The sequence below is a fragment of the Pongo pygmaeus genome, chromosome 6 (assembly GCF_028885625.2).
Source record: "Pongo pygmaeus isolate AG05252 chromosome 6, NHGRI_mPonPyg2-v2.0_pri, whole genome shotgun sequence".
In the NCBI taxonomy this organism is placed as follows: Eukaryota; Metazoa; Chordata; class Mammalia; order Primates; family Hominidae; genus Pongo; species Pongo pygmaeus.
In genome coordinates this window covers 30359491-30375027 of record NC_072379.2, presented here as the reverse complement: position 1 = coordinate 30375027, position 15537 = coordinate 30359491, and positions in this window count along the sequence as shown.

Genomic DNA, 15537 nt, shown 5'->3' with positions numbered 1-15537 from the left:
GTTTAGACATTCTATCTTATTTTAGCATTGAATATTTTCACAATTATTATAAATATCTAATATTAATAATGGAACTGTTAAAAATATTTAAAATTTTACCTTTGAATTATTTTATTGTTGAATTTAAATTCCTTTAAGTATGATAGTAAATTTCTATTTTATGGTTTCTCCATGCAATTAATCTATCCACTTCTCTATCCCTATGTAGTAACATATGAAAATTAGGCCTCTCTTCTTCTAATGGACATACACATGTTTGCATATAGAATATCAGACTCTTTATAGCATTTAAAATCTTTAAAGACATGAATATTACCTTTCAACAAATATATTTTAGCATGTACTGAGAATCCCCTATTTATTTTTTATTTGGGCTAATCAATACGATTATTAATATTATTGGATTACCAAATTTAGAATCACACTTTCATCCCCAAGGTGGATATTTGTTTTATTTTTTTGTCAATTTCTTGTCTTACTGTTTCAAATATTGTTGGATATTATTTTTATTTTATTTGGCATTTTAGTGTCAATATTTGTAAGTGATGAACTCTACTTATTTTTTCTTCAGTATCTGGTGGGTTTTATAATTACTGCTATATTGGATTTGTAGTAGACATTGACAAAAATTATTCCTGTTATGTTTCATAGCTGTAGGAAGGAAACTAATATATTTTACCCCAAAATATATTTCCTTGATATATTTCAAAATGGCTATTCAGAAGGGCTGGAAATGCAAACACAGCTGCAAAGCTGTCTTGGGGAGATTTGCATCAGTAGAGAATCTGCCTTGATGCAGCCAGGCTTTCTCTGAGGTCTGCCCCCTTGTCTGGATCTAGGAAAGGTTAACTGAGAGTCTGAGGTCTCCAAAGGTCTGAAAGAAACATTTTCTGTCTATTCTCTCTGAGGACTGCTCCCAGTGAGGTTTCACCGACGTAATAAGTCCACTGTTGGTAGCTAGGGTCCTTTTCTCACATAACTTTTTTTTTTTTTTTTTCCCTGTGATCCAAGACCCCATTCTTTCTGTAAACTTCATGTGGTAGATAAGCTTCTGTACCCATCGTGTCTCTGGGTCTCCATTCTAAGGGCTCCAGTGTACACACATTGCAGAAACCTGTATGCCTTTTCTACTATTTATCTGCCTCCTATTAGTGATTTTCAGGGAAACTTCAGAAGGCAAAAGGGACATTCTCCTTTAGCCCATACTCAGACAAAATCCCCCAACATTTAACTGATTCCTAATAGCTTAAAATCACTTTGAAAAATCCATATATTTATAACCTTTTCTTTCCTCTGTGATTCCTGGTCAGCTTGGGTTTTGTTTTTTATTCCATTTACTTCATCCTTGAAAAGATCTATTTTATGTCTATTTATTCTCATTTATTGACATTGAGAAAAGAAAATAACTTTCATATGAGAAATGCAAGTCCTTTTAAATAATCAGGCCCAGAGAGATATTCAAATGAGACAGCAGTTTTGTCTTGCTCCTCTTTGAGCTGTGTGTTCATCTAGGCTGCTTGCTGTTCCCACAGTAGCTATAAATTAACCAATAATGCCACACCAGAGACTATAATCCACACCCAATAATAGCTTAACAGTGTATAGCCAGTCACTAATCAATGTTATTTCCATAAGCCAATGAGAATTTGTGACAAACCTCTTTGTATCATCCCACTTCTTGTCCCTTTTTTGCCTTTAAGAAACTGCTTGTTGCAAAGCTCCAAATGGAGTTCATATCCAAGGATACTTGGGTCTGTTTCTTCCAGGCAGCTGTCCTCATTTTGGCTCAAGTAAACTCTTTGAATTACGTTTTGTGCTTCAGCCTCTTCCACTTAGATTAACAACATGGATTTGTGTCACCATGTACAGCAATTAAAATGTTTATGCTTTTCCCCTCGAGGGCATTGATGTGTTTTCCTGAGCACTTGGAATAGCTACATAGTGTTTACTTTCTAGATTATGGTTTCTAAACCTTGGTGCTACTTACCTTTAGGACCAGAGGATTCTTTGTTGTGGGAGGCTGCCCTAGCAATGCTAGGTGTTTTGTTTGACCTCTAAATTTCACTACTCCACCAGTCTTGACATCCCCACAATAACCCTAGACATTGACAAATGTCTCCTGGGGAAAACTCTCCACCAGTAGACAGCCAACGTTCTTGAAATATTGGAATTGTCAATTGAATTTTTATGTTATCCAAAACAAATATTTTTCTTTGTTTTTAAACATCTACTTCCATCTACTTATCTACTTATTTTCACTTTTATTTGTAACTTAATTCCATCAAGGAGAGAGAGTGCATTTTCTGTTATACTAAATTTTTGAAGAATGTATTGATTTTTTATGACCTGATATATGGGTGATATGTAGATATTACATGTTTGTATTATCAAATTTCAGGGCGATAATAAAATAAATACTTATAATATTTATATTGTCACTATATATTAGTTATCTTCTTTCTTCACTACAGGAGTTTTTCAACCTATGGGCTATTTTTCAATTCTAGGTTATCCAGTAGATTTTGACATGTTATGATTAAATATCTACTTCTCAAGCATTCATGTTTGCAAATGAAACAATCCCAAGCTCTTATAATGCACATCATATAAAGGGCAGATTAGTCAATATATGGTTCAGAAATAATTATGTAATATTTATAAGAAAATTAAAAATTTAGATCCTTAACTCAGATAACAATAATCCAAATTAAAATTTGATTTAATTACATAATTTAAAATGACACCAGAATACTAGTAAAAATGTAGATAAGTTTATATAATCCTTTTTAGCTGTAGGACTTTATTAGCATAAATTCAAATACAGGAACCAAAGTAAGATTGAGACCTATAGTCAAAGGTTAAAATGTACACATTATAGGGGCAGGATTAAACTAATTTAAAGCATAATAACATGGAGAAATATTGCAAAACATACATTTTACTGAATTAATTGTTAATATCTAATCATTAAGTGAGAACAAAGGTAAAGAGTAGCTACACACAAACACACACACCCACACAAAAGTGCAATATTGTCAAATAAATGTGATGTTCAGCTACACTAGAAATCACACCTGTGTTTTCTCCACAGAAGAGTAATGATTAAAAATCACAATAATATTTATTGTACATATGGAGATAAAGATACTCAAACTATTACCCTAAAATACTTTTTTTTTTTTTGAGATGGAGTTTTGCTTTTGTTGCCCAGGCTGGAGTGCAATGGCACAATCTTGGCTACTGCAACCTCAGACTCCCAGGGTCAAGTAATCCTCCTATCTCAGCCTCCCAAGTAGCTGAGATTACAGGCATGTGCCACCACACTTGGCTAATTTTTTTGTATTTAGTAGAGATGGGGTTTCACCAAGTTGGTCAGGCTGGTATTGAACTCCTGACTTCAGGTGATCTACCCACTTCAGCCTCCCAAAGTGCTGGGATTACAGGCGTGCACCTGGCCAACTTTTTGACATATTTCAAGATGGCTACTCGGAAGACTGGAAATAGCTTCTTCTAGAAGAATAGCTGAAAAGCTGTGTTTGTTGGGGAGATTTGCATTTGTAGAGCAAATCTGCATTGATATAGACAGGCTTTCCCTGAGATACTCCCTTGTCTGGGTTTAGGAAAGATTAACCGAGTCTGGCACGTTTACATTTTTAAAAACCATTTCCTATCTATACTTCCCAAGAGGAGGGCTGCTCCCTGTGAGGTTTCATCCATGTAACAAGACCACCTCTGCTGCCGGGCTCCTCTTTCTTCCTTGTCATCTCCTGTCTTCCGCAAAGCCTGATTTGCCAACGTACAGCTCTGTGTTTTCTGTGACCTCAAGACAGCATAGGCGTGTTGACTACCTTGCCTTTCCTGGAGTTTTTATATATATAGTATGTATTCCTATATCTATTTATAATGTACAAATATTTGTATATATATATTTATATATATTATGTAAACTCCAAGTGCATACCTGTGCACATAATTATATCTGTAAACCTTTTTTTCCTGTTAATTTGTACATTATCAGTTTGTTTTATGGACTCAAATAATTAAAGCTTCAAGGGAAAAATTTAAACTTTCCTATAGAGAAAAGACAAATATATATGTGACAAATAATATTTAGAGTGTAAGACGATTTTTAAAGGTATATTTGCAATTTGTGTCAAAACATTTAAATACACATTTGTTACTTTAACTATAAAATTTCAAATAATTTAAGCTAAATACATAGTATATGCCAAAAATTTAGCAATATTTGTATGTAGCACCTTACTGTGCATTACTGTAACCAACTGACTAATATAAAGAACTAATTAAGGTAGCACCTACTTTTCAAATATCTCATTTTTTTCACAGACCTATTAAATAAGACAAATAACATTTAAACTTTATTTTTAAATTTGCAGAATAGTATTTTTCAGCAGATGGTTTATTTTAGCAAATTCCATCTTCACATTGTGCTATGCTTTTATGAGTTCCAGCTGTTAACGGATAATATTTTACTGCTGAATCTATCATGTGTGATATAATTGCTCATTATGTGCCTTAAAACACAAGCAATATAGTTATTTTCAACTTGGAGAAAATTAAAATCTTATCAGCAATTTAAAAACTCTAGAGTTGTCTTCTTCTGGTTAATTATTTTAAACTTGTATTTTTCTCTTTATGTTTTTAGTGAGTTGTCTTATCAAGGAAAAGAACTCAAGCTGATTATTCTTTTTTTTCTCTTCCATCCACCTCGCAGGTGTGTTAATAATTTCATTTCTCAGAAAATGTTCTTTCATAGCCATCTTACAAGATGACAGAACTTTTAACATCTTCCATTCGGATGTGATACCAGTAATGGAAAATATTCCAGCTTCATGAATATGGTGATACAAATAGTTATTCGTCTAACCTCTTTCAGTGCCAAATGTTTACTTTACTCAGTTAATTACTCACTTGACTGGTAATTTCTTCTGAAATCACTAATGAGAGGATCAGAGGTCTGGCTGTTGTCTGTACTGCATATGACTCCCAGTGCAGACAATTGTTTCTAAGGAGCACAGACAGTTGAAAGGATTGACTTCCTGCCTAGAATAGTTTCTGCTGTGCTTCTTATCCTTCTTGTGGAGATTTCAGAGAATCTGAATTGCTTTTCTATCTTAAGAAAAAACTCAACAATTCTCCCACCTGAGAGGAATGTAAACTGTAGTAAGTTAGCAGAGGCAATCCGTAAAGATTTTACATTGTTTGTTGTAAAATGCAGCGTTGGTGTCTCCATCACTAACCTTTTCTATCCCTCATTGCTCTTTCTTTGACTGCAATAGGATACCTCTAGGCAAATCTGTATTCCCGAGACAGAGTGCCCTTTTGGTTAGCTATAAGTACACTCAATGGTAGACTGAAATATTAGTTTTTGTCTATGGCGAAATGGAATCATATCAGCGATTTTTTTAAAAAGGAAATGTAACTCTTGCTATGGTTTGAATGCTTGCCCCTTCCAAATCTCATGTTAAAATTTGATCCCCAATGTTGCAGGTGGGGATTACTGGGAGGTGTTGGGTCATGGGGTTGGACCTTCATGAATGGATAATACCCTCCCTTAGGAATCTCAAGCTATCCTCCCTCTTCGGTGCCCTCAGGAATGAGTGTACCATTCTTTATTCAACTATAATTCCCCCACCCATCCTTTTTGAGATATTAATTACATGTATGTTACACTGCTGCATATTGTCTCACGTATCAGTGAGTTTCTGGCTTTCTTATTTTAGTTTACCCTTTGTCCTTTAGTTTGTAAAGCTTCTATTTTTTTCTATAAATTTTCTGATGTTAGGGTAAAATCCATTACTTATTCTATCTCATGGAATTTTTATTTCAAATATTTATTTTTCATCTATATATGTCACATTTTTCATTTTATAACTTCTATTTTTCTCCTATGTTCAATTTTCATTTAAGTAATTTGACATATATATGTATTTATCTATATGTACTTATACAATATATTTACTTTAAGGACCTTGAAAATTCCTTCTTCTCTGTCATTTATAAATGACTTATTTTTATCATGTTAATATATATCTTAATAATATATTCTTCCGGCTTCTTTGCATGTCAGAGGTTTTTTTTTTTTGGGTACTTGATGTTATGCTATTGAATATCTAGATTTTATTGGCTACCTTTGAACAATGTTGTGGCAGGCAGTTCAGTAACTTCAGGATGAGTATTTTTCTGTTGTTGTTTTAAATCTTCTCTTTAAACTTTGTTGAGTTAGTCTAGAGCCATCTGTAATTTGGAGCTAAATGAGCACTGTCACTAGGGCATGAACCTCCAGTGGTCTTTACTGGATATCCTGGAGGTACAGAGGGGATTCCCTTCTCTGGCTGGTCAGAGCTAATATGTCTTCCTGTCACGTGATGCCAGGGAAGTCTTCTTCCAACTCCCTGGTAGAGTCCTTTGCTGAGCTCCTTAGAATTTCATCCTATGTACATTTGGCTTAGGGACTTGGAAGAAACCTTAGGCTGATTCTTGGTTCCTTTTTCTGTAAACGTTCTCTTCTACTACACATTCCAGCTGCTCAACCTTTTTTGATTTTTATCTGGTTCCTCAGTGCAATGACAATGTCTGCTCTCTCTGGGATTCCTCTCTACTGCTGTCACAGAGAACCTGGGAATAAAGCAGGACTCATTCTGGTTCCTTCTCTTCTCTTGCAGAGCACAGTCCTGTGCTGCCTGATGTTCAGTACTTCAAAAAACTGTTTCATATATTTTGTCCAGTTTACTATTCTTTAACTCTAAAAGAGTAACTCCTGTCCCAGTTACAGCATCATGTTCTGTAACTCTACTCCTTGTTGCTTCATTCTGCCATTGTCTGGTATGATCGCCCCTTTCCCTTCTGTAATCAGGCCAAGAGCATAATATAATACTAGTTATAACTGCACAGCTTGCCTCTGTTGTGTAAAAAAATCACTGAGACTTAACTGTGTCCAACTTTTTAAATGTGAATATAAGTACAACTAAAGCTATATTTTGCTTAAGATTTCCATCGCATGCTTTTCCATTATTTACTTTCAACATCTGTGAAATATAAATATAAATTATAAAAACTTTAAGAGAGTCCATTTAAAAAAAATCTGGTCTGATTATGTTTTAACTGGTTTATTACAACGTGCTTTCTTGACTTCAGGGTCTAATATAATTGGTCCATTTGTCTGTTTGCAAAAAAAAAACTTGACAATATTTTAAAATTAATTTATCCAACTCACAACTTATATGCTTCTGCTATTGTATGGAAGATAAATTTTAAACTTTATGAGATAGCACTCCATTATACAGTCGATATCCAATTAAATTTCTCTCCATGTTTATTTCTTTCATTAAAATAAATCGTTCTTCTAACTGCAAACTTTCATCAGGCATCATGGCTCTTCTACCTGAAGAATCATCTTTAGTATTTCCTTTCCTGTGGGTTTGCTTGGGAGAAATTCTTTATTGTCTCTTTGCTTTTGATGGATATGTCCACCAAGTAGACAGTTCTAGGTCGGCACTTATTTTATTTCAGGAGCTGAAAGATATCAATACCTCACTTGTTGGCTTTCATTATTTCATTTGAGAAGGTTGTTGTCAGTCAACTCTTTCTCTTTGTAGTTAGCCCAATTTTTTCGTCAAGTGCTCTTTACATTTTTCTTTTACTTTTCAGAAATTGTCCTATTATGTTTCTAGATGTGTCCTCTGTGTGTGTTTTCCTTTGCTTTGCAAAGCCTCCTGAACCTGTGGTTTAATATTATTGGTCAATTTTGATAAAACCTCCAACATTGCCACTTAAAATGATGTTCAGACCAGCTGTTTTCTCCTTCTTAGATTTCAACGTGTTAGATTATTACTGTATCCTTTATATTTTTTAAATGACCTTTCTCTACATTTTTTTTTAGTTGGTTAATTTGTATTAGTGTATATTTTGTTTTTTTATTTTATTTTATTTTATTATTATACTTTAAGTTATGGAATACATGTGCACAATGTGCAGGTTTGTTACATATGTATATATGTGCCATGTTGGTGTGCCACACCCATTAACGTCATTTAGCATTAGGTATATCTCCTAATGCTAGCCCTCCCCCCTCCCCCCACCCCACAACAGTCCCCAAAGTGTGATGTTCCCCTTCCTGTGTCCATGTGTTCTCATTGTTCAATTCCCACTTATGAGTGAGACCATGCAGTGTTTGGTTTTTTGTCCTTGCAATAGTTTACTGAGAATGATGATTTCCAGTTTCATCCATGTCCCTACAAAGGACATGAACTCATCATTTTTTATGGCTTCATAGTATTCCACGGTGTATATGTGCCACATTTTCTTAATCCAGTCTATCATTGTTGGACATTTGGGTTGGTTCCAAGTCTTTGCTATTGTGAATACTGCTGCAATAAACATAGGTGTGCATGTGTCTTTATAGCAGCATGATTTATAGTCCTTTGTGTATATACCCAGTAATGGGATGGCTGGGTCAAATGGTATTTCTAGTTCTAGATCCCTGAGGAATCGCCACACTGACTTCCACAATGGTTGAACTAGTTTACAGTCCCACCAACAGTGTAAAAGTGTTCCTGTTTCTGCACATCCTCTCCAGCACCTGTTGTTTCCTGATTTTTTAATGATCGCCATTCTAACTGGTGTGAGATGGTATCTCATTGTGGTTTTGATTTGCATTTCTCTGATGGCCAGTGATGATGAGCATTTTTTCATGTGTTTTTTTGGCTGCATAAATGTCTTCTTTTGAGAAGTGTCTGTTCGTGTCCTTCGCCCACTTTTTGATGGGGTTTGTTTTTCTCTTGTAAATTTGTTTCAGTTCATTGTAGATTCTGGATATTAGCCCTTTGTCAGATGAGTAGGTTGCGAAAATTTTCTCCCATTTTATAGGTTGCCTGTTCACTCTGATGGTAGTTTCTTTTGCTGAGCAGAAGCTCTTTAGTTTAATTAGATCCCATTTGTCAATTTTGGCTTTTGTTGCCATAGCTTTTGGTGTTTTAGACGTGAAGTCTCAGAGGACTACCCAGCCGAGTGAGGTGTCAGTCTGTCCCTACTGGGGCGTGCCTCCCAGTTAGGCTGCTCAGGGGTCAGGGATCCACTTGAGGAGGCAATCTGCCCGTTCTCAGATCTCCAGCTGCGTGCTGGGAGAACCACTGCTCTCTTCAAAGCTGTCAGACAGGGACATTTAAATCTGCAGAGGTTACTGCTGTCTTTTTGTTTGTCTGTGCCCTGCCCCCAGAGGTGGAGCCTACAGAGGCAGGCAGGCCTACTTGAGCTGTGGTGGGCTCCACCCAGTTCGAGCTTCCTGGCTGCTTTGTTTAGCTAACCAAGCCTGGGCAATGGCGGGCACCCCTCCCCCAGCCTCGCTGCCGCCTTGCAGTTTGATCTCAGACTGCTGTGCTAGCAATCAGCGAGACTCCGTGGGCGTAGGACCCTCCGAGCCAGGTGCAGGATAAAATCTCCTGTTGCACCGTTTTTTAAGCCCTTCGGAAAAGTGCAGTATTCTGGTGGGAGTGACCTGATTTTCCAGGTGCCGTCTGTAACCCCTTTCTTTGACTAGGAAAGGGAACTCCCTGACCCCTTGCACTTCCTGAGTGAGGCAATGCCTCGCCCTGCTTCTGCTCTCGCATGGTGGGCTGCACCCACTGACCTGTGCCCACTGTCTGGCACTCCCTAGTGAGATGAACCCAGTACCTCAGATGGAAATGCAGAAATCACCGGTCTTTTGCGTCGCTCACGCTGGGAGCTGTAGACCGGAGCGGTTCCTATTTGGCCATCTTGGCTCCTCCCTCAATTCTTGTAGTTTTCATACAAATTTGCATATTATTACTAATTGATTTAATCTCATTGGATTTGGTTCATGGATCCAATTTACTAAAATATTGATAATGGGATAATGATTTGTCTCCCCATTTCATTTACACTAAAAGCCACAATTCTTACAATGGTCTGCAAGCCCATCATGATCTGCCCCATGTTAACCGCCAAAATCCTTTTATGTCTTCACCCTTGATCTTACCAGTGGTCCTGGCCACCTCACTGTCCTCTGGACATGCCAACATGCTGCTGTCTTATGACCAAGACTCTAGGTAATTTCTTGGCTTGGAAAGATAGCCCTCCGTATATCCATTGATCAGCTCATTCAACTTCCTCAAGTCTTTAGTGAAACCTCACATTCTCAATGAGACCTATTCAGTATTTCAAACTGCCTCCCATCCTCAACACTCCAAAACTCCTTACTCTTCTGTGTGTTTTTGAAAGGATTTATTGAGATATAATTTACATAGTGTAGAGTGCACACATTAATGTCTACAAGTCAATGGCTTTTAGTATATGCACAGGTAAGTGCAGCCATCATCATAATGAATTTTAGAGCATTTTCATCACTTCAAAAAGAAACCCCACCTTCTTTAGCTGTTAACCTCCTATGCCCCCATCCCCTACTCAATCCTAAGCAACCACAAATCTGTTTTCTGTCTCTATAGATTTTCCTATTCTATTTTCATCTAAATAGAATCATACAATAGGTGGCCTTTTGTGCCTGGCTTCTTTCAGTTGGCAAAATGCTATCAAGATTCATGTACGTATTGGTACTTTATTTCTTTTTATAACTGTATAATATTCAATTTCATGGATATAACATTTTGTTTAATAATATTTTTATTGACATTTGAGTTGTGTTCAGCCTTTGGCTATTTTAAATACTGCTGCTAAAAATACTTGTGTACAATTTGTGTTTGAACACCTCTTTCCAATAATCTAGGTGTATACCTAGGAATAAATTTCTGGGTCATATGACAATTCTATGTTTAATATATTTAGAAGCCATCAAACTATTTTCCAAAGTGGCCAGTTCTAGCCATAGAGTATCTAACTGTGGTTTTGATTTGTAGTTGCCTGATGAGTGATGCTATTGAGTATCTTTTTATGGGATTATTGACCGTTCGTGTATCTTCTTGGGAAACACATCTATTCCTATCATTTATCAGTTTTGAGTTGGGATATTTGTTACTGAGTTAAAACAATTTTTCTATATTCAAGATACATATATATACAGACATAGAGATATGTGTTTTTCAAATATCTTCTCGCAATTTTTGAGCTGCCTTTTGAGTTGCTTGGTTGTCCTTTGAAACATCAATGTCTTTAATTTTTAAGAAATTTTAAATATCTAATTTTTATTTTGTTGCTCATGTTTTTGGTGTTACAGCCATTTCTTTGCTAGATCCAAAATCCTGAAGATTTTCCCATATGCTTTATTCTAGCTCTGGCATGTATGTCTTTAATTCATTTGAGTTAATATTTTTGTATGCTTTGGGGTAAGGGTTCGAATTTATTATTTTGCAAGTGGTGATGTTGCAAAATAATACGTGTACATGTACGTTGTTGACCCAGTTTCTTCAAAGACTGTCTCTTCCTCATTGAATTGCACATGGCACCACTGTAAGACTCCATTGACTATAGATACATAGTTTTATATATGGACTCTCAATTCTCTTCCATCAATCTATATATTTTTCCTTCATCTGTATTGTGTTGTCCTCATTACTGATGCTTTGCAGTAAGGTTTGGAGCATGGGGGTGTGAATTATCCTAATATGTTTTCTTTTTTCAAGACTATTTGGGCTATTTTGAGTCCCTTACAATTCCATGTGTATTTTAGAATCAGCTTGTCAGTTTCTAGACAGAAGTCTGTTGGGATACCTGCAGGGATTTCATCATATCTGTAGTTCAAATTGTAAAGTACTACAATATTAAATCTTCCAATTCATGGCTGTAAGATGTTTGCTAATTATTTAGATCTTCTTTAAACAATAATTTTTAATTTTCAGAGTAAAATATTGTATCACATTTTCCAAATTAATTATTATTTCTTTTTTTGATGCTATTGTAAATTGAAATGTTTTCTTAATTTCATTTTGAGGTTTTCATTGTAGATGTCTGCAATTGATTTTTGTATATTTATCTTGAATGCTGTAATATTGCTGAAAGAATTTACTAGTTCTATCATTCAGTGGATTCCTTAAAATTTTCTATATACAAGAATGTTATTTGCAAATAAAGTTTTATTTCTTCCTGTTCAATATGGGTGACTTTTATTTCTTTACTTGCCGATTTGCCCTGCATAAAATCTTTAGTACAATGTTGACTAGAACAGGTCAAAGTATATATCTTATTCTTATCTCGGACCATTGCGGGAAAGTATCTTTTCTTTCACCACTAAGTTGAATGTTTGCTGTTGGCTTTTCACGGGTGCCATGTATCTGGTGTAGAAAGTTCTCTATTCCTGGTTCATTGAGTTTTTATTTTTATTTGTAATCATTAAAGCATTTGGATTTTGTTAAATGTCTTTTCTGAATCTATCGAGATGATCACGCAATTCTTGTTTCTTATTCTATGGATAAGATGTATTACCATAATGGATTTTGGGCTGTTAAACCAACCTGGGATTACTAGTATAAATCTCACTTTGTCATAGTGTATAATTCTTCTATATGTTGCTAGATTTGATTTGTTAGTGTTTTTTGAGGAATTTTGCATTTGTACTTACAGTAGTTTTATTTTCTATGCTATTTGGACTAACTTTTGTATCAAAGTAACACTGGCCCCACAGAATAAATTGGGAAGTGAATATTTCTCTTTTTAAAAAGTTAGTCAAGAATTAATATTAGTCAATACAAACAAATATGATTAATATTATAAATTATTAATTTCTCTAATTTTTATTTTCTTCCTTCTGCTTGCTTTAGGTTGAGTTTGCTATTTTTTCCAGGGCCTTAATGTGGAAGGTCATCTTATCTCATCCTTTCCTTTGTTTTTTCATTTTCTAAATAGTGTCTTTTTAGCATCAGGTGAGCTCCCCAGGTTGGTAGTACTCCATGTTTATTGCTGTACAACAATGACAGGTAATATGTCCTGAAGACAATGGAAACTTAACATTCAAAATCCTCCTAGATTCCACCTTGTGTGATATGTCTCTTCCTTTGATTGGTCCTAATTTCTACCCTTTCTCTATTATAAACCATGAGTACAATGGCATTCAATGAGTTCTGTGAGTCTTTCTAGTAAATTCTTGAAACTGAGGGTGTTCTGGGGAAACCCCTGAACTGGCAGTTGGTGTCAAAAGTGAGAATCGTCTTATATGGCCTCTTCCTTTGAACTTTGCAGCTGGACCCAAACTCTGCACAATTTGGGCCAGAAGTCTCGTGTTGACTTTGCAGCCTAAATTATCTTGTAGTTTGTCTAACCCTTAATAAATTTGCTTTCATCAAATATTTTATTTGTTACTCCAAAATTACCATCATGTTTTTTTTCTCCAAATAACTAACATTGGGAGAAATAGCCAGCTGAATCTGTAACTCAACAGAAACAAGTGATCCATATACCATATAAGTGGCCATTTCATTTTGCCTCCTTCCACCAAATCTTAGCAACCTCAACCATTGCCATGAGCCACTGTAGGCCTACCGGCTACAAATAAACAAGTTTCTTTTAAAAACACTTCATACTCCCATTTGGTAAATTTCCCAGCAAAGAGATGTCTACTTTAACTCTGTGAAAGTGGCTCCTATTCGCGAAGTCTGGAGATATTATTCATGTAGTGTGAGAAAATCATCCTAGCGATGCCAGCACATTCTCCTCCCCATGATCTGCTTAGTTTGTGAACATATTCAGGCCATGGGTGAGAGATTTGTATTTCACAGTACAACAATTTTATGGAGGGCATTGAAACTTAGATTGAGCATTTTAGTACAGTCACACATCACTGAATGATAGGGATACTTTCTAACAGATGCATCCATAGGCAATTTCATCATTTTGCAAACATCACAGAGAATATTACAAACACCTAGATTGTACAGCCTACCACGTCTAGGTTATATGGTATAGCCTCTCTCTCCTAGGCTACAAACCTGTATGCTACATTACTATACTGAATACTGCAGGAAATAAGAACACAGTGATAAGAGTTTATGTATCTAAACCTACTTAAACATAGAAAAGTATGTAAAAATATGTATTATCATCTCATGGGACCACTTTTGCATATGTAATCCATCTTTGACTGAAATTTTATTATGTATGACATGACTCTATGATAAAAATAAAATAATACATTGTAAAAAATGTACACATGTATCAAACATATTAATATTATAAAAATAAAAATATGTATTCAGTGTAAGAATTTGTAGTGATCACAAAATGTTCACAGGTTATTTTTTAGTACAGTTCCAAATGCCTAGTGCAATTACTATTTATTTCTGTGTGTATTTTAAACATGTATATAATAAACATTTTTCAGGTTCAACAATATATATCAATCCTCCTGGCTCTTATAAATATTAGTTAAAATCAATTAGTAAATTCATGTATATATATACACACATGTGTATCAGTGAGTGTGTGTGCATGTATGTGTGTGTAAATGTAATTGTATGTGTGTGTAAATGTAATTGGATGCATCCTAATATTTACCCTTACCTACAAGATTTCCAAGATTCATTTATTATCTTTAGATGATGTGCATTTAATGATTTACCAAATAAAACTGTAATCGTGGAAAATATCAAGATGTTATTAAATTCATCTGTGCACATAGTTGTTTCTTTAAATTTATGTTTCTTGCAAAACTTGCAGTAATGCTCACGCACAAAATAATTTTCTAAATAAAAAATGAAAACATTTTCTCAGTCATTAATTCTTAATAATTATTTCTCCCCAATAATTAAAGTGAATTAATTCTTAATTCTTAATTATAGAATAATGTTGCCCTCAGAGTTCTGAAACTTTTGCATGTTGTATACATTTCACTAACTGGAACAACTTCTGAAATATTGGCATTAATTAATGTTACTCAGCAATTATTGATTTCAAAGAAATTAAATACCATTCATATTCTGAATCGCAAGGGTACTTTGGCATCTAACTTAATCAAGCTCTTTGTATCATCATCTACACTTTAATTACTTAACAAACATTTCTCTGTGTGAGAAAGATTGAGCAGGTTATTGTGCTTTGTTAAGATGCAACTTTTGCTTAATCTAGAGATAGGCAATGCTCCCTATAAGGGACAAAGAGAAAAATGAATGAGCAATAGAGATGTGACAGGCATGGAAAAAGATAATACATTTATAAAACAAATGGGGCCACAGATGACGATAATGGGGATAAATCTTGAGATACTGACTCAGTTTATAACCACACTGTATAATAGAGCAAATCATTTGTTAATTTTTTTACAAATGGAATTTAATTTAATTAAGATGAATACAGTGTTTTAAACAAGGCAGGTCATCTTAAAATAAAATAGTGCAATAAAGTGACAAAACCAATATAAAAATCATAAAGAATTTTTGTCATGTAATTTAATATTTTTGTTTATTTAAAATCACCCATATCCAAATAATTTTATATTAATTAACAAATAATCATCAGAAGTTTAACTAATTTTTACTTTATATTACTAGGTTTAAAAATTCTTAACTATATTTTTAATCATGTATGCTTATATATAAAATAGACATAGGATATATA